Below are 20,922 nucleotides of genomic sequence, written 5' to 3'. Positions count from 1 at the left end.
CCAGGATCTGGGCACCTGGTGTGTTCATCGCTGATAAGTGATCATCAGATCACAGGCTTTCATTTTCCTTTTTCTTTCTTTCTTTTTAATGTGTGTTTATATCAGACACACACACACACACACACACACACACACACACACACACACACACACACACACACACACACTTCAAAACCATGGAGCTTCCAGTTGAATAGCCCACATTCCTTCTTAATCTTCTCTTTTTATCTCTTCCCTTATCTGCCTACTGATAGGCGTACTTCCTTTTATTTTCAATATATTGACTTCTTTGCTCATCCCTTGTACATAACCACTTTACCAATTATACTGGCTGCCCCACCCCCAGGCTCTCTGCCCCGGTTGGTGGGTCCTCTTCAGCCCCTGTACCTGCCATGGTCCCCAAAGGAAGGGAAGGGGGGAGACAAGGAAGAACCCTTAAAAAAGCACCTCTAATGCCCCAGAGACTTCTGATTTTTGGTAAGTCATACCACACTTCACGCCACTACTCAGATCACAAGCCTTTGGTTTGCTCTGCTCACTCAAATTTCAGATTGAATCTAGCCTCAAGTCCTGTCTGTTCAAACCCAAGTCCAACTACTTCTCCCCAGTCCAGGGTGGTCCCTGCAGCTCTGGTCATCTTTATTGCTCATGGACTGTTATATGAATCTGCTAAATTCTATCACATGACCCTATTGTCTATTCTCAGACAGTGTCTAAAATGATTTGTTAAAAATATCTAAAGGCCAAAAAGCTCATAGTGCTACCCTACTCCAAATCCTCCATGGGCTTCTGTATGTGACATAAAACCCGTACTCTTCCATGATCAATGAGGCTCTTGTGTAACCCTCATCTCCACTTCATGGCCCCAGCTCCCCCCACTCCACCCCAGGAGTCCTGACCTTGTTACTGTCACCAGTTTCCCCAAGTCACTCCAGGCTCAGAGCCTCTAGCCTCTGAGCTGCTGCCTTTCCTAAGCTGCCCCTCATGCCATCGTCTCCACGCAGAGACCTTGCTTGACTCCACCCCAGGCCTTCAAAGCCACCTTCACACCAGTTTCCTTTTTTCGCAACGGTTAGCTCTTGCGTGTGCTTCACTTCCTGGCTCCTGTTCTGTCTCCTACATTAGGCTGCCATTGTTACAGGGGCTCCTTAAGCATTCCTGTTATTCACATCAGTCTGTGCATTCAGTAGGTATTGGCTACATTGACACACTAACAGAATGTCTAACAAAGCACTATGCAAGGGAGCCATGGTCATATGTAGATGTGGGCCACTGGAACCACCCGGCACTAGCAACGCCACAGGCAGACCAGCAACCAGAAGCACACCTGTAGATGAATTCATATCATTACAGAACTCTGAGACTTAACATGGATTTACTGCAAGTTCCATGACAACCTACTGTCTGCACATTACAAAAGGTAAACAGAGAAAAGTCTCGGGAAAAAGATTTTCTGGTTGCCCAAATGACAAATATCTTCAGAACGACAAAAAGCTGTATCCAGAAGACATATAGTGGGTTCAAAAATGCATACTCTAGCGGTTTGCATAAGCATTCAGAATAAGAACAGATCGAATAAAAGACCATACACAGCTCTGTGCAGTGTGAAAAAAAAGAATAAGAAACAGAACCGGTGCACAAATGAGGCAGATTGATGGCATGAAGGAAAACTTGACAAAAATAAATGGGACTGCAGGAAACAATCATGATGGCGAAAGAGAGAAATGAAAGCAACCGTTTCATCCAGCATTCCCAAGCAGTGATAGAGCAAGGCATGACTGCTGGAAATGAAATTCCACCTGGAAGATGTGAGGATGTGTGTGCGCGCGGAACACTCTCACATTACTATACGTGAACTCACATACAGGAAAGGGTAGGGTGACCAAACTTCCATCTAAAATACAACACAAATCCTATAAAGGTTAAAGTGTGAGTGATTTGAGTACAGGGCTATCTAGGATCTCTATGCTCATTCAATTAGTCTTTTAGCAAAATTTTGTAGTTAGGTGACAAAATTACATAATCCAAATTATTTTAAATGAGAGATTAAAAAAAAATAGGCCAGAGAATTGAGAGTTGAGGAATACCAGTGAAGAAATCTTTTACAGAGCCAACAAGATAGGAAATAACAGGTCCCTTGGGAGAAGTCATTCAAGATCAACTCTAACTATGGCTTCCAAGTTGAAGTCACCTGTCTAAACTCATTCCTTTACTACAGACAGAGTTCCACCTAAGAGAACAGGGGCTTGCAGGAATTATCTTGACCCAGTGCCTGGCCAAGGCCTCTGTGGTCAGGAAGTGTTAAATGTGGCAGTCACAGCACATTTTCCAGGGTTTGGCAGGAGCAGGTGTTACTGGGTCCAGGTCTGCTATCTAAGCTGCCAGATATGCTTTCTGACTGCTAGAGAATAAGTCCATTGGCCATCAGCCCCCAAAAGACTAGACAAGTGGAAGTGAGTCCCTGTTCCAGGTCCTACCCCAGCTTCAAGCCAAAGAACCACCCAATGTCTGTTACAGAGAAAGCAGGCAATGATCTGCGGTTCCTGGAATCCCCTCCTGGTGCCCTGAGACCTCTTAGAGGTGAGAGCCGCTGTGTGTGTGTGTGTGTGTGTGTGTGTGTGTGTGTGTGTGTGTGTGTGTGTGTGTGTGTAGGGGGACTATTTCTGCTCCCAGAAAGCTGCCTTCTGGAGGAAAACATTCACCCCACCCCACCCCCACCCCCCGCAAGACTGGTCTGCACTCTACATTCACGCTCACACATGTCCTTCTTGCTGCCTGGTCACATGTTGGTGCCTCTGCTGTCCTGAAGACTACTCCACGCTCCTTTCCTCAAAGCACACATAGCTCCCTCTTCCTCATTTTCCGTTGATGGCCTTGCTTACTGTTGCTCTGAGAAAATAAACAGGCTCAGGAGACCCCCGGGCAATTGTGCTCCTTCCTCAAGCCTCAGTGTGATCTCAGGACCTGCATATTCTGTCCTCCCTCCTCCCAAAGCAGGAAGCCTACTGCATGCCTCCAAATCCAGAGCCTCCTGTGGAACCTAGGTCAGCATCACTCCGCCATCCTCCCCACTCGCTGCCATCAACCTTGCCCTGTCTACCGCTCTCCCCTTTGGCCTACAAACATTCTCCTGCTGCACATCTGAGGGTTGCTCTTCTTCCAGCTCTCATCATTTTTTCCACTCCTTTTTGGATCCTCTCCACTTCGGATTTCAGCTGCTGCGATTCATCAAGGAAGTATCACGGGGCACCACTGGCAGGGCACAGGGCTCTGACCTAGGCCCATCATGTGCTCATCACCAGAACTCCACACAACTGCCCGCCGTTGTCCCCTTGTTTCAGGACACCCCACCTCTGCCTCCCACTTGCAGCTCTGGAACTCTTCTTATTCCGCTCATCACCCATAGTTCTTTCAAAAGATTCCTCTTCTTTTCCATCTCTGTTCACTCCCTTGGGGATTTCATCCACGGGTGTGAGCTTAAACCTCCTATGAGACTGCAGAATCCACACTTCGTTTTCTAATGTGGACCTCTACATGGCAACCTCCAAAGGCGTACACACAACGGCCTCAGCCATCTCCCAGCAGATGTCCCAAAGAAATAAGCTGAAAGCTGAGTTCCCAGCAAACACCTTCATACCTGCTACTCTCAGTTACCCCATCTCAGCATATGGAAATACAGCTCCCAGGTCAGACTACAGCATTGCCTTGGACTCTATTTGTATCCTTTCTTTCTGTGTGTACGCACACCACAGTGGCCAGAAGTATTGACACTCCTGGAGCCTAAGTTACAAAAGGTTCTGAACAAAGGTCCTTTGCAAGTGCATTGCCTGCTCTTAACTTCTATGTCATCCCTCCAGACTCCCATTCACTTAGACGCAATGTGTGTACATGTGTATGCATGCTCTTCTGTCTCTCTTGCCTTCATCTGTCCAAAAATCCACTAACACAACCCTTCAAAGACATCCCCAAATTCTATAGTTCCAGCTATCTCCCTTGTGATCGCCTGATCCAATTATCTCGTTGTCTTCTGTTTATAAATTTATCATTTAAATTGCCTCCTAATTGATCTCCCCATTTCCATTCTTTATCCCATCACAATGTTCTCAACACAGCAACCAGAGTCACTTTGTTAAGATGTAAGTAGAATCATGTCATTCTGCAGTGACTCAGAATCCTCTCGTGGTTTGCCATCACATCAGCTAATGCTCTAGAAGGGCCCTACACAATCTGGTGTCCCTGACCTCACCTCTCATGTCTCAAGCAATTAATGCTACTGCTTCTTCTTTCTGGAAAGGTCTCCTCCCATATATCCACTTAAGTCTGCTTCCTTCGGGCAGCTCTTCCTGTAATTGCCATCTTCTCGGGAGCTGCTTATTCAATGAATGAGTCAATCAACATTGTCAGTGCAGCTGACGTGGTGACATGGCACAGGCCGGGCTCTAATCTCTGGGATGGGAATGGGGACCAGAACCAGAATCCAGACTCAACAGCATCAGCAGAGAGCGGGGGCCACGGTCATGATCAAAATGACACTTCTGGCACAGGGATAGGTAGGAAGCCAAGCACACAACTAGAGAGTGCTTGAGACTATGAAATTACAGTGCACTTACATTAAAAGTCCTCACCCCGATTACATAAGACTGTATTAGTGTTCAGGGTGGAACTTCCAACTGGTGCCAGGCTGACACTGTCTGTTACTGATCCCAAGGGGAAAGAAGGAAAGGTAGGTAGGTAGGTAGGTAGGCAGGTAGGGAGGAAGGGAGGGAGGGAGGAAGGGAGGAAGGGAGGAAGGGAGGAAGGGAGAAAGGGAGAAAGGGAGCAAGCAAAATCTTAAAAAATAACACTTCAGGGGCAGGTGAGATGGCTCAGTGGATGGATAAAGGAGCTTGCCACCACACCTGACAACCTAGGTTCGATCCCTAGGAACCACATGGTACAAGGAAGAAACTGTCTCCTACAAGTTGTCCTTTAACCATTACACACTAACAGCTATAATACATACACACACATATATACATACACACACATATACATACATACATATATACACACATGCATACATATAATAAATAAAAACAAATTTTGTAAAAGAAAAGAAATCTCACTGCACTTTGACTTTACTGGGACAAGTAAGTGATTTTGTTGTACTAGTCAGGATCCACGTTACATTAGTTATATGGGTCAGGGTCCACGTCTGTTTTGAGTCCCACATGAGATGAGCTCTAGCCTAGTCAGGATCAGACAGATCACAGTTTATCCACAGAAGCATTCACTTAATGAAGGAAAGCTCATGCTTCCTCACTGCTACATGGCCAAATGTTTCAGTGGGCACATACAGGCACAATATATAAAGATATTTCCCCCTTTAAACATGTAGAAAATGATACAATTCACTCTTCTTCCTCAACCCAAATGTCTGTTAGATTTACTCTTCACAACCTATGGCCATAACCAGTCACAATTTGAAAAACTTTCAGGTTTTTCCTTTTTCAGCTGGTGACACTGATGGGCATGGTTCCTCCTGGTGAGTGTGTCTACCATTCTCCTGGTTCCTAACACTTGCTCATAAACATTTATGGTGCAGGGAAGAGTAGATGAGCTTGTCATCTGTATGGGAACTGCAAGTAAAAGAAAATGTAGAGGTCTTCAGCTGGCAGAAAAGATACATATTTCCCAAATAGGGGGAGGCAATGCTGTATTATAACCCTCCATGTGATACAGGCAAATGACCTTTGTTGTAGAAACTCGTATGCCCATCATTAGACAAGGCTGGTGAAACTGAAATGGGTTTGTAACAAAGGAATCCACTACAGTAACAAAAATATTACATCCAACCATTAGTAACAATGACAAGCATAACAGGACATTTCCCTGCACTGTGTCTGAAGTGGCACACATTTGAACATTCATTGGCTTCCTATACAGACATGGCAGAGAGGGAAGGGGAGGTATTTGGAGGTAAAAGCATCATTATCCCTGGTGAAGACCTGATGCCTGCCCAAGCTAAAGGCTCCTACTTTTCCTGGTTTTAATTTCTGACTTGATAAAAATAAAGATTAAAAAGTGGTATACTTCTTCAAGTGCAACTTCACCAGGCTGCTTATGGATGCTATGGTTCCTTTATATTGAAATGTTCTGCTTTCTCTCCTTGTGAGGCTGGGAGTCCCAGGTGGCCCCTTTCTGCACTCATTCTCTAATTCTGTGCCCATGGAGGCCCTGAAAACCCTGGGACAGAAGCACACTTTGCATTCTATGGAGAAAGAGCAGCAAAAAGACTCCCGAGGAGTCTTCTGGGCCACAGACTAAACCTGGAAAGGATTGGTAGCCATCATCCCGTAGGAGGCTTAGCAGAAGGGTCATTTCCAGTCACCAGTCTGGCACTCAGTGATGGCCTGCAGAGTGCTAGGACATCTTTGTGCACTTGCTGGGCCATGTCTGTGTGTCTCACCCTCTACGGGGGTTTCTGTCAACACTGGCAGCACTGGCTACATCTGTAGTGTTCGGTTCCCAGCATGCCTCCTTACACACCTAAGACAGTTGAAACTATTAAGTGGGAAGAAATAAGCTTCTTTTGCTGACCCTTAACAATTAGATCAGTCTGGTCAATTGTGTGTACTGTTTGCCAGATCTCACTTTAAATTTTGATCAAAAATGCATAACGATTTTGTCGTTTCTCATTCAAACTTGATGCCCCAAGTTTTCCCTTTATTTAATCCTGATCTACATCACTTGTCTCATGACACAAATGTTAAAGGTTTACCAATTTACCACTTTGTATTAAATTACAAATCTGGCTTGAAGAGGGAATTTATAAAACTGTTACCAAGTCCTGTTCGGTGTAATTAAATAAGTCAAACTATCCCTTAGGGACCTCTTACTCTGAAATGCAATTTCAGAGCCAAAGAGTGCTCGTAACCTTTACTGAAGTCATGTCCACAATGCTGCTCTGAACTTAAACTAATCAGATCTCCATAGAAAAGGCTAGTTGCCCTCATCGATGCAAGCACATGTGAATCTCACCCCACTACAAAGGATCAATATGGAAATCATCATAAAACAAGGCCATGCTTTTGAAAGGGCACTGTGAACCCCAAAGCCCAAACTTTACTAGTGATTAAAGGTTGAGACTGCAGCTCCATTCTTGTGCCAACTCTCTCTCCAGCTTCCAGCAGTGTTGAAGAAGAGAGAAAATAAGAAGTCTCATTTGACACCAAGGTCAGCCTAGGTGTCCCCAACCATTCACCACTGATTTATGGAACGTCTCAGGGTCCCTCTGCCCTGTAGCCCCTGAACAAGCCCTGGGGGCACCAATCAAGACAGGTCTCGCATATAAGTAGTACTGTGTGTTTAGCTTATACCATATACATAGGTCATTGCCTTAAAAACTTATGTATACACACACGTTATTTACATTTAGCAGAAAAGACTTATCTACCTGTAGACTGTACATGTAAGTCTACACATACATAATCTTTAGGAATAGCCCAATGGAGAGGACAAGGCTCATTTGGTAAATCACATACCACACAAGGACCTTCTGATCTCTAGCAGCCACATAAAAACGTCAACATGGAGGTGCAAGCCTCCAATCCCAACGTGAATGAAACAAAGATAAGAGTACCCATAGGCTTATTGTACAGGCAGTGTACAGAATTGGTGAGCTGCAGGTGCAGGGAGGGACTCTGTCTCAGAAATTAAGCTGAAGAGCAACTGAGGAAAATACCTGATGGTGCCTGCTGGCTGCCACGTGGCTCATTCATTTTTACACCTCACAGCCACACCCCACACCCCTGACTCCCTGCCTCCTGTCAACACCAGAACATCCTCAGGGATAGATCACAGGACCAGAATTAAAGACCAGAATTTGCTTCAATTTATGTCGCTAATATACTAGATAATCTCAATAAAGTAACTCCAGATTTCCAAATTCCAGCTCTCTGTACTCAGAAAAAGTAATCTTTCCCTACTGAACAAGTTCCGAAGACTACCATCTGGCAAGGGTGTGATGCACCAAAAGACTGCCCGACACAGCAGGTGTTCCACTCCTGATGACATCATCTCCTGATAGTCACTGCAGAGAGCAAGACAAAAGGCAGGACTACTCAGGAAGGACCTAATGAAGCAGGTGCTGAACACCTAAGGATGGAAATGAGAGACATCTTAGTCTACATTTAAGGTGCCCTAAGGAAGAAGGCATTGTGCTGATGAGGATGGTCCAGATCTAGTCCCATCCTCCCCACCCTGTTCCCACCTTCTCCTCCAAATATCACAACTAAATTAACCTTCCCCAAACACTCATTTTCTCATGTTACTGTCTCACTGAAAGACTGACTTTCTTGTTTTAGAAAATCCTGTCTAAATTCCCTGAACCTGACAAGACTGTGATGTGTCCTACTTCTTCCTAGTCCACAGAGCCTCTCTGCTGCACAGACGAGCATCAGGCCTGATCAGACATCACATTTGTTCAAGTTCATCAAGCTTTTCTTGCCTTCTCTAACTCCTATCCTATCCAAAGTAGTTTCAAGGAACCACATGGATGCACCCTCCTCTGTAAGGCCTTCTCCATTTCCCATCTTCATTAATCTTACTGTCTTAAATCCACAAATACCAACTGCAATTGTGTATTGCAAATTCTCAAGGAGATTCCACATCAGGACTCCATCTCTATTATGTGTGTAGGGGGAGTGGGGGGTTAGGGGGGCTCCAGTGGCCCACACACAGATTGGTGTGATTGGGAACACACTAGCTTATGGTGGTAGGTAGAGCAGTCCTCAGAAGATGCCCTTAATCCTTGAAACTCACGGATCTGTTACTTTACAATGCAATGGGGATTTTGCTAGCGAAGCTGGGAGATTATTTGGGATTGTCTGGACAAGTCCAATCTAATCACATGAGCTCTAAAAGCATGGAAATGTGATAGAGTGGAAGACAAAGGTTCCCTTGGGGCAGGAGAGGGCCATATGGAATGTCAGAATGCGAACAGCTAGAGGAGCAAGGACCAGGCCCAGCCAGGAGCCAGCAGGAAGAGCCACAAATGTGGGAGCAGAATCCAACCAGCGTGAATTTACCTCTGACCTCAGTAAGAACAAATTACACTCAGCACCTTGAATCAGACCTTGTGTGCATGGAATTGGACAGTAGATCAAGCCCACCACATCGCAACCTGTGGCTACAGAGCTGCAAAACAGTAACAAAGCATGTCCTGAGCCCCTACGTCTGTGGCAATTTATTACAGCAGTAACAAGAAAGTCATCCATTCACAAATATAGCTGTGCTAGATCCAACAAAAGAACCACAGGACAAAATACAAAGTGATGCTACCCAAACACTCTAATTTTTCAAATGCTGGCTGGATGCAGTTAAGATGGAGGATCAAAGTGTCTACTACAACTGAGGTGCAAGCATGAGGCTTCATGTTTCTGCCCTGACTAGGGAAAAAGAAGAAACTGGGATCTTTAAAGCCAAACTATATTAGAGTAATTGAATCAAGGGAGGTAGAGGCAGGAGAACCACAAATCTGAGAGCAGCCTGAGGTACAGAGCAAGACCTTTTTTCAAAAAGAAAATAAAGGAACAGTGTCAAACATATTGGAACTGCAGCATTCAAATGATTCTGTGTGCTTTGATTACAACTGATAGAAGGCAAGGGTCCATACTGACTCTCTCCAAAATGTAAAATATCCTCCTAGAATCTGATTCTTTTTCTAATAACAGTATTCAGAGTACAATCTGTACCACAAAACACAAAGGTAAACAGCTGTACATGGAAAAGCTACATACAACATATTATCAACTTCATGCTAACAAGGCAACCACCAATGAGAGAGAAAAAGAAAACTACACAGGATCGTCTTCCCTGTGCAGTAAGATTGCTTGAGATAAATCAATGAAATGAGACAGGATTAACCCAGAGGCTGGGGAAGAACACACTGGGTTGTAGCAAACTTTCTTGTTGGACTATATTTTGTGGAACCACCAGCTCCCCAATAATGACATGGAGACTTAATATTAATTATGGAAGTTTGGCCTTAGCTTCGACTTTTTCCAACTAGCTCTTATAACGTTATTAACCTGTTTCTTTTCATCTACACTCTGCCATGTGGTTCAGTTTCCTCTTCTGTACTGGATGCCCAACTTCTTCAGTCTCTGGTGAAATCTGCAGGCCTAGATTCCTCCTCCTCTTCCTCTCTCTCCCCAGAAATCCTGCCTATCATCTCCTGACTAGCTATTGGCCAATCAGCTCTTTATGAAACCTATTAGAAGGCATCTTAGGCACAGACACATCTTTACGGTATACACAAATATTCCCCAACACTGGGTGAAGCCGTGAGTGTCGGCTGAGATCCTAAAACCATCATGTGTGAAATCACCATGCCAAAAGACAGCCAGGGTGTAGATGTAACCCTGCAAGGATGGCTCCAGAGCTGATTCTACTCTTCACGTCTATATTGACTTCGTGTGTGTCTGTCTGTGCATGTATGCCGGCACGCACATGCTACACCCCGTGTGTTGAGGTCAGAGGACAACTTGTGGGAGTCAGTTCTCTTCTTCCACCACGTGGATCCCAGAGATCAAACTCAGGCTATCAGGTTTGGAGGCAAGTACCCTTACCCGCTGAGTCATCTCACCAGCTACAGAGGAGATTTTTTGAACCTTGTGTTTGGAATTTTTACTTGTCTATCTCACTTAGTGGGGGAAAAATACCATTAAAGACAGTATTTTCCATCTAATTGATGCAATTGTAAACAGCCTTTTTCCCAACTGTAGAATAGCATGCTAAATGAGAAAGACTTATCAAACAGAAGAACATTTACACAAATCAAATCAACCACAAGGCCAACTCTGGAGGTAGCAATTGTCATTACTATTTTGTTGGATGATTTTTTTTTGCATTATGTATAATAATTGTGTGCTTATATATGTATGAATCTTTTTATAAAATTAGTGTATGCCTATAAATCAGCATTTGGAAGGCTGTGTGTGATTTTTTGGTAACATAGAATTCTACCACATGTATGGCTTTCCTGATAATAACCAGCACTAGGCTCTATTTGTAGAATTTAAAATGCAATCAAAATGTCTCATATTTCACGTATATTTTATGCACAGTCCTAGATCTAAAATAAAGTCCTGACTCCAACATGCACTGGCCCTGTGAGACTTAGTGACTACATCCTTTGTACCTCAGGGTTTTTGTTCCGTGGGAAAGCTGTAACAACAGTTCACAGCTGGGAGGGCACCCACCAGCCAGCTGAGGAGACAGATGTTAGTCACTTATAACAGTGCTTCAGAGCAACAGGGAGTGCAGGATGCCAGATATCACCGTTATGGTTATTTCTTCAGAAAAAAAGAAAAGAAAACTGAAGAATAATTATTGAATAGAGGAGTCCAAGCTGTGATAATTTTTTTAATTGGCAAAAAAAGTTATCTACCCTTGATATACTTCCTGTCTTGGTACAACACTAGGTATATTTTCAATTCCTACACCAAGAGGAAAAAGCAGAAAAACATAATCTAATATTATATTTTTGTAATATATTTATAATTATAACATAATTATATAAGATATATTATATCTTATATATAATATAATAATATATAGTAATGGATATAATACATATTTTTATAATAAATATATTATATTATATACACAAATATCTTACTGAAAGTTAAACTATATTGTCACAAGAACCAAAAATGAAGTTAATGTGGCTCTTTCCATAGCCCCTGGTAGACTTCTCCTCAAAAAGACAAAGGGCATAAAACAAGCAAATTTCAACTAGACAGAGGAAAATATTTAGTTAATTACTTAAAGGTTGTATTGTAACAAGAAATTTGTTTCTGGAAAGAGAAATTTCAACTGAGTGTCAGCTGCTAGGCAATGACCCAGAACAGATCAGTGGAGATCGTCTCCATGTGCTAGAGAAAGGAATGTTTGGTGGCCATACAGAAAACACAAGAACTTTCTCCTCAGTGTGATGGGTATCAGCAAGGACAGCTTGCAGGCCATACATTCCAGATAGAACTAGCCCTGGCTCTAGCATGACAAACTTTGAACTCACAAGTCATCAGAGTCAACATATGCCTTGCTTGCTATCATGGACAATCTCTTATGGCACAGATGCAGTTTAAGTTCCTGCAAGAAGCAGGTAAACTGGATCAGCAGCCCAGGAGAAGCATCAGCAGCTACCCAATTTTCTCCCCTGGGACTGTGATGTGAATTTATCTGCTACAAATCAGATCTCACACAAGAGCAGTGCAGGAGGAGCTGGCATGCAGAAGCACACAAAGGCTAAAGTAAACAGTAGAACATGAGTGCTACAGAAGGTCATGTAGAAAGCACTAGAGTTCCTAAGATGTGCTACATTTGTTTGTGGTTGCAGAATAATTGTGTAGCTATGTAAAGATGTGTTAAATAAGTGCAGTACAAACTAATGTAACTATGTAAAGATGTGTTGCATTAGTTCTACCTTGCCTGCCTAAGGCACCTGAGTGGTCTAATAAAAAGTGGAATGGCCAATACCTAGGCAGTAGAGGGGCAGACGGGATTGGCAGAGAGAGAGAAAAAGGGAGCCAGCCAGCCCCTCAGGGGCTAGCCAGCCAGGGACCAGCCAGCCAGACATAGAGGAAGCAGGAAATAAGGACACACAGAATGAAAGAAAGGTAAAAAGCCCTGACACAAAACAGATAAAGAGAAACAGGTTAAACTAAGTTATAAGAGCTGGTAGGACAAGCATAAGATAAGGCCAAGCATTCATAGCTAATAATAAGTCTCTATGTCATGATTTGGGAGTTGGAAGTCCAAGAAAGCCTGCTACACATCTAGCATATATTTGCATGTGCTTTAGAGCTGGGGCATTCCTGTCAATTGTAAAGACATACCCTCTGCCTTCCAAAGCAAGTGCTGTCATTTGGCCAGGAAGAGCAGAAGTATCTTCCAGAAATGATTCAGAATGAAAAAGGACTGCCATATATTTATGAATGGCATAGTGATTATTTATGGATTATGCCATTAGCCAAGAGAACAATCAGGCCTGCCTGTGTCTTCTAATTCTAACCTTTGAGGAGATATGATCAAGGGCAAATAGTCCTGAGGACCCCCACATCCCCTGAGAAGAATAGCCTCTGGTCAGCAATGGCTGGTGTGATGCAACATGGCTTCACAGCTCCCAAAGTAAGTGCTTTTTCATGTCCTCAAATTGTAGGCAATGCAGTCTATTGCAGTGAATGGATTCTTATGAAAGCGGGTGTTTTCCTTTGAATGATTTTGCATGAATTTCTTTAAAATATCTAATAATGGGATAGCTTTCAAATGGTTAATTTTCAGCCAATAACCAGAGTTCTTTGTGCAAGGTTTTCATGAACTTTTCCAAATTATCATTTAAACAGACCCATAATAATTCATCCAAAGGGCTATTATACCCTAGCTAATATAGTTCAGAACACTTGGTGAGGACGGTGTTAGTAGATGAGAAAATCAGTTCCCTGAGAGGTCACACAGGCTCTAAAAATACTTCACTTGGATATCAAGAGGATGTTTTCATAATAGATTTCACAATTATGTCTTGAAACATAAAGTGGCCCTTTTAAAGTAAAATGCTTTTAAAAAATCACTTATTGTGCTTTCAATTATTAGCCTGTGGCAAATAAATTTGAATTCTAAAATAAGTAATTACAAGTGGATGGTCCACCAGAGGTAGCTCCCTCTCATGGAAGTGTGTGTGTGTGTGTGTGTGTGTGTGTGTGTGTGTGTGTGTGTGTGTGTGTGCGCGCGTGCGCGCACGCGCGCACGCAGTTTTAGCTGTTTCTTCTCTAATGTTTTTCATCTAATGTTTTCATCTGTTCCAATCTTCAAAAATTGGTTAAAATTGATTGATTTACATCTTTAAAGCTTGATCATCAGTATTGAAAAATACAAGACAATGTACTAAGGGGAAAACTTACCTTAAAAATTATCCTTTGGTTATCTTTATTCTTTCAATCCTAAATGTTGAAAAAGACCCTGTGCATTCTAAAGGACACTCTAGATTATAGAGGACAAGTGATTTTTTATCAAGAACACAGTTCTCAGCATAAATTATAGAGCATGCATCTGCAGTGCCTCTTCTTAAGTGAAATTGTTCACCAAGTTATAAGTAGAATTTGAAATTATGAGTTTCATGCAGTTTTAGCCCTAACATTATCACATCACAGGCCCTAAAACATTTACCAGGGGCCTCACGCACCTGCTCCTGTGCTAAACAATGCCTATGGAAGCAATTTTTGCCTCCAGAGTCCTGCTGATCAGAAGCATCTCACTTTCTGAATTCAATTTAGACAATGGGAAAGAACCACTTTTCTTCTGTTCTAAACACACAGTGCTGCTTCCTCTTGGGAATCCTGTATTCCAGACGGGCACACAAGGTTAGAGACAGTGCCCAGCCGCAGCCCTGCGCAGGCTCTCAAGGTTGCTCCAGAATGGCAGAAAGAGAAGTTACTGTACCTCCGGGTCTATCTCCTTCCTACCAAGGCCAGCCCACTTTCTTCTCTTGCCTGCTCACTCCACCCTCCAGAATGTGCAGTGATGTCAAGGGAACACTAGAGGCAAAGGCACCTTCTAAGCCTGATAATCATTCATTACGATAGTTTGACATGCAGAGGTTAAAGGGCCTAAGGGATTATTTTTCAGACTATTATTGGAAATATGTTATTTGCTTTTATTACATTAAAATTTTTGTGCATATGTAGATAAAGATTGCACACAAATATAAATGATGAAACAGAAATTGTGCATAGCCAGTAGCCTCTCCTTTCTCTTGAATAATAATACAAGTCTCAATTTTTCACTGTGCATTTATTTAATCCATGTCTCAGAGTCCTAGCCAGTAAAATGTAGTGTGAGTACCATGTGGCATTTTGCAGAACCTGCTAAGAAGACAGCAAGCATATGTCACTTCTGCCTGTTTTCAGCTGCTCTTCCTCCTCTTGTATTCGAAAATGCATAGCAGCTGGGGAACACATCCATCCAGGACAGGATGTGTAGGGATGGCAGAGCGCTGAGCTGCATCCAAACCCAATCACAAAATCCCAATCACCTGCCTCCCTAACACAGAGAACCCTCTCCCTGTTTAAGCCACATGAACTTTTACTTAGTTAAGTCAACTGACATTTAAGTGTTATGACTAAATATTTTCCTTCTTTCATTAACAACATAAAGTAGACCATAAAATCATCCCTAAGAAATAAGATTACACAATACATTCTATTATAAGATGCTGAAATGTCCACTGTCAACCTCCTACAGGCTCACAGGAAAAAAAATCTTATTTGAGATTTCGATTAAAAATATTCATATTAAATCAGTGAGTTGAAGGCATTTCTTTTGAAACATGATAACCTGACTTGGCCATCTGCTCTTTATTTCTAAAACACTAATGAGCACAGTTGTGTTGTCTGCCATAGCTGCATCCACTGGCTACGTGAGCCCCAAGTCTTCAATGCTTTACCTCTGTTATGATGTCATCTATTGCTTGAAAACTTAGAAACATCACCCAGAAGGTGATAAATGTTTTGTTACATTTATAGCTTCCCTTATGGTATTTTGTTGACAACTATGTCAATCTTACAAATCAATTGGGAATGACGGGCATCTAAAAAGGTCACCCTCCTACACTCTTTATTCAGATCTTTGTGGGTTTGTTGGTTGGTTGGTTTTTCTTTTCTTTTTTTTCTTTTTTTCTTTCTTTCTTTCTTTTTTTTTTTTTTTTTTTTTTTTTTTTCCGAAACAGGGTTTCTCTGTGTAGCTTTCTGCCTTTCCTGGATCTCACTCTGTAGACCAGGCTGGCCTCGAACTCACAGAGATCCGCCTACCTCTGCCTCCCGAGTGCTGGGATTAAAGGCGTGCACCACCACCGCCCGGCTGGTTGGTTTTTTGAGTCCAAGTTTCTCTGTATATCAGCCCTGGCTGTCCTGGAACTCTAGACCAGGCTGGCCTTGAACACACAGAGATCTGCCTGCCTATTAAAGGCATGTGTCACCACCACTCAGTGAGATCTTTGTGCTTTTAGTGAAGAGGGTTGCCCTCTCTCTAGGCTTTAGTTTCTCTGTATTAAACTAATATTCAGAAGTCCCACCACACAGAATGAGTCAGGGTCTTTTTTTGGTTTGTTTTTCGAGACAGGGTTTCTCTATGTAGTTTTGGTGACTGTCCTGGATCTCGCTCTGTAGACCAGGCTGGCCTTGAACACACAGAGATCCACCTGGCTCTATTCCTGAGTGCTGGGATTAAAGGTGTGGGCCACCACCACCTGGCTTGAGTCAGGGTCTTTTAAGAAGTAAAAACAGTACTTCACACAGAAGATGAGCTCAGTCTTTGTCAACTACTAAAACTTTATTAATTATTGGAAAGCATCTTCATAATATGGATAAACTCTCAAAATGTTTCAATCTTCTAACCAGGCATGTCATTCCTTGTATTTGCAGTGGTTTGAATGAGAATGGTCATTCAAATGGTCATAGGCTCATATAATTGAATGTTTAGTCATCAGGGAGTGGAATTGTTTGAGAAGCATTAGGATGTGTTGGAGGAGGTGTGTCACTGAGTGTAGGCTTTGAGGTTTCAAAAGCCCAAGCCAGACCCAGTCTGTGTGTGTGTGTGTGTGTGTGTGTGTGTGTGTGTGTGTGTGTGTGTGTGTGTGTCTGTCTGTCTGTCTGTCTGTCTCTCCTTCTCTCTCTCTGCTTGTTGCATATGCATCAGGATGTAAAACTCTTAGCTACTACTCCAGGCAACATGCCTGGCTGCTTCCCCCATGATGTTTATGGATTAACCCTCTAAAACTATAAGCGAGCCCTCAATTAAAGGCATGTGTGTAAGAGTTGTGTAGCTTGGTCTGTTTGTGGGGCTCCCAGCAGTGGGATCAGGATTTGTCCCTGGCACTTGAGCGGGCTTTTGGGAACCCATTCTCCCATGCTGGGTTGCTTAGCCCAACCTTGATGCAGAGGGAGGAGCTTGGTCCTGCCTCAACTTGATGTGCCATGCTGTGTTGACTCCCATGGAGGCCTGCTGCTTTCCGAATGGAGTCAGAGGAAGAGTGGTTGGTCCCAGGTAGGAGGGAGGTGGGGGGACAAGGGGAGAGGAGGGAGTGGAAACTGGTCAGTATGTAAAATAAATGAAAAAAATTAATAAAAATAAATAAATAAAATAGAGAGAAACTAAAATAATTACTTGCATTCTATCTGACCACAATGAAATGAAACTAGAAACAAGTAAGATAAGCTGTACAAATCCAGGGAGATTGAACACCACTCTACTGAATGATAGATGGATCATGAAAGAAATTAAGAAGAAAATTTCAAAATTCTTAGGCTGTAATGAAAACAACACACCAAATCTATGGGATACAGTCTTCACACCATGTTTATAGTAGTTACAAGTACCTACATTAGTAACTGAAAACATAACGAATAATTTAATGATGCACCATAGGGCCTTGGAAAAACAGGCTAACCCCCAAGTCTGTAGATGATAAGAAATAAAACAGAGGTAGAAATTAATAAAACTGAAATGACAAAAAAAAGTAATAACATACCAATGAAGGAAAGCAGTATTGACAAACTCTTGGCTGAACTCACCAAAAGAGTAATAGAAGAGAGAAAACACAAATTAATCAAATTAGAGATGAAAAGGCAGAGATTAAAACAAATAAAAATTAATCCATAAAGTCATAAGGGCAGATCTTAAAAACTTCTCTCCCAGTAAACTGAAAAATCTAAAAGAAATGGAAACTTTTATAGATGCATATGACCTATCAAATTTAAACCAAGAGGAGATAAACATCTTAAACAGAACTGCAGCAAGCTCTGAGAGTGAAGCAAGCATTAGAAAAACAAGCAAATAACAAACTTCTCAGCTGCAGAAAGAGTCCAGATGGATTCATTGTTGAATTTTACCAGGCCTTTAAAGAAGAACTTACAGAAAACTATTCTATAAACCAGAAATGGAAGGAATATTACCAAATTTATTCTACAAAATCAATATTCTCTTGATACCAAAACTGGAAAAAGATATAGCAACTACAAAAAAGAAATTACATGCCAACCTGTCTCAGTAGCATGAATGCATACAATTTGCAATAAAATATTTGCAAGTTGAACTCAAGAGAACATCAAAAAAGATCATTTACTAGCCAGGTGGTGGTGGTGCACGCCTTTAATCCCAGCACTCGGGAGGCAGAGCCCGGCATATCTCTTTGAGTTTGAGGCCAGCCTGGTCTACAGAGTGAATTCCAGGAAAGGCTCCAAAGCTATACAGAGAAATCCTGTCTCAAAAAAACCAAAAAACTAAAAACAAAAGATCATTCACTATGATCCAGTTGGCTTTATTGCAGAGACACACAGGTAGTTCAACATATGCAAATCAATAAATCTAATACAACACCTTGTATTAATGGACTTGAGGACATAAATCACATCATCATCTCAATAGAGAAAAGACTTTTAACAAAACTCAAGATCCCTTTATGAACAAAGCCCCAAAGGAACTAGAAAGTGAAAGAACATATATCAACATCGCAAAGGCTATGTATGATAAACCTGCAGCCAACGTTAAGTTAAATTAAAATCACAAAGCATTTCCAGTAAAATCAGGACCAAGACAAGGTTGCCCATTTTCTCCATTCTTAACTCAGCATAGTACTTGCATTCATACAGCAAGTGTTGGAACCAGTCATACACATAAGTAAAACACTCATACACCTTTTTTTAAAGGAAAAAAGAAATGAGAGAAACAATCCATTTGAATTGCCATATAATAATAACAACAATAAACTACCTTGAAATAAACCCAACCAAGGAAGCAGAAGACCTTTACAATTAAAATTTTAAATAACCAAAGAAAAGCTGAAAAGAACATTTGAAAGATCCAACATCTTTTCATGCTCATGAATTGCAGGAATTAATATTTTGAAAATAACTAAACTAGCAAAAGCAATCTACATATTCAATGCAATCCCCTTAAAAAAATCAAGTGTCATTCTTCACAAAAATAGAGAAAATAAACTTGGCATTCACATGGGAGCACAAAAGGCCTTGGTTATCCAAAGCAATCCTTACAAAAAAAACAATGTTAGAAACATAACCTTACCTGATTTCAAATGTGGAGCCATAGTAACAAAAGTGGCATGGTATCGCCACAGAAGACACGCAGGTCAATATAAAAAACGAGAGGGCCTGAGTATAAATCTACCCAACGCTAGCCACTTGACTTTGGAAAAAGATATAAAGAATGGATATTGGAAAAAAGACAGCCTATTAAATAAATGGTGCTAGAAGAGTTCGACATCCTCTATTCTCTCTGATCCTGGACAAAAATCATCTCGAAAAGAATTACCTTAATGTAAGTAAGACTTGAAACTCAAACTGATAAGGGCAAACACTTCAAGATAAAGGCATAAGCAAGGACTCCTGAACAGGGCTCCAGTCTCTAGGAAATGATGCCAACGTCGAGCAAACAGAATGCTGTGAAATTAAAAAGCATCTATACATCAAAGGAAACAACTGTGTGAAGAGACAGCCTAGAGAATGAGGAAAGTCATTGTGGGCTAGGCATCTGACAGGAGGTTAATATCAGAATATACAAATAACTGAAAAAAATTAATAGGAAATCAATAAATAGGTGAATAAAATGATCAGAAAGTTAACTGATGATGCACAAATGGCCAATAAATGCATGAGAAAAATATTCAGCATCAATAGACATCAGAGAAATGCAAATTACAACCACACTGAAATTTCCTATTACTCTAGTCAGAATAGCAGTTATTAAGATATAACTATAAATGCTTGTGAGGATGTGGACAAATGGGAACTCTTATACATTCTTGGGTGAATGTAAACTAGTTTACCTACTATGAAAATCAGGATGGAATTTCCTCAAAACTCTAAGAATAGATCTAGCATATGACTCACCCTATATTACTGCTGGGGATTAACTTGAATGACTCCAAGTCAAAACATCACAGAGATGCTTAGCCATCAATGTATACTGTAGCACTATTCACAATATCTAAATTACTGAACCAACTTAAAAATTGTTGAAGAAAATGTGGTATATATCACAAGCTTCTCTAATTTTAGATCTTTGTGTGTGTGTAACTAGAGTTTTCCTGCCTTGCCCACAGTCAGGACAAATCTTTGTCACTCACCAGTCCCACAGCCGCTCAGACCCAACCAAGTAAACACAGAGACTTATATTGCTTACAAACTGTATGGCTGTGGCAGGCTTCTTGCTAACTGTTCTTATAGCTTAAATTAATCCATTTCCATAAATCTATGCCTTGCCACATGGCTCGTGGCTTACTGGTGTCTTCACATGCTTCTTGTCACGGTGGTGGCTGGCAGTGTCTCCCTTTCGCCTTCCTGTTCTTTCTTTTCTCCTCTCTGTTAGTCCCACCTATACTTCCTGCCTAGCCACTGGCCAATCAGCGTTTTATTTATTGACCAATCAGAGCAACAGATTTGACATACAGACCATGCCACAGCATATGTGTGTGTGTGTGTGTGTGTGTGTGTGTGTGTTAATCATTTATGCTTATGACCTAATTGTCTAGGGGAACAAAGGAGATAGGAAGAGGGGTGAGAAATGGGAGAGTTGAGAGGCCTGTGGCTAACCTTGGTTGTCATCTTGACACACATAGGAAGAAGGAGCCTCAGTTGAAGAACTGTCTCCATCAGCAGGGCCTGTGAGTGTGGGAGTGTTTGTAAGGGCACTTTTGTGATTGATGTATAAGGTCCAGGTCAATGTGGGCAGTACCATCCTGGGCTCTATAAGGTAGGTGGTTGAATGTGAACCTGAGAGCAAGCCAACCATCAGTGTTTTTCCATGGTTGCTGCTTTGAACTCCTTCCCGGACTTTCCTCGGTGATGGACTACAACCTGTAACCTGTAA

The 20,922-nt window shown here is 41.9% G+C and overlaps 1 protein-coding gene across 1 annotated transcript in view; it reads right to left on the bottom strand.

Moving 5' to 3' along the window:
* Sdk1 (sidekick cell adhesion molecule 1) overlaps positions 1 to 20,922 on the bottom strand; it is a 968,286-nt gene that overhangs the window by 716,273 nt on the left and 231,091 nt on the right. The window lies entirely within an intron of this gene.

The sequence above is a fragment of the Peromyscus maniculatus genome, chromosome 23 (genome assembly GCF_049852395.1).
Source record: "Peromyscus maniculatus bairdii isolate BWxNUB_F1_BW_parent chromosome 23, HU_Pman_BW_mat_3.1, whole genome shotgun sequence".
In the NCBI taxonomy this organism is placed as follows: Eukaryota; Metazoa; Chordata; class Mammalia; order Rodentia; family Cricetidae; genus Peromyscus; species Peromyscus maniculatus.
The sequence above is the reverse complement of the archived record's forward strand: the minus strand, read 5'-3'. Positions and strand labels throughout refer to the sequence as shown.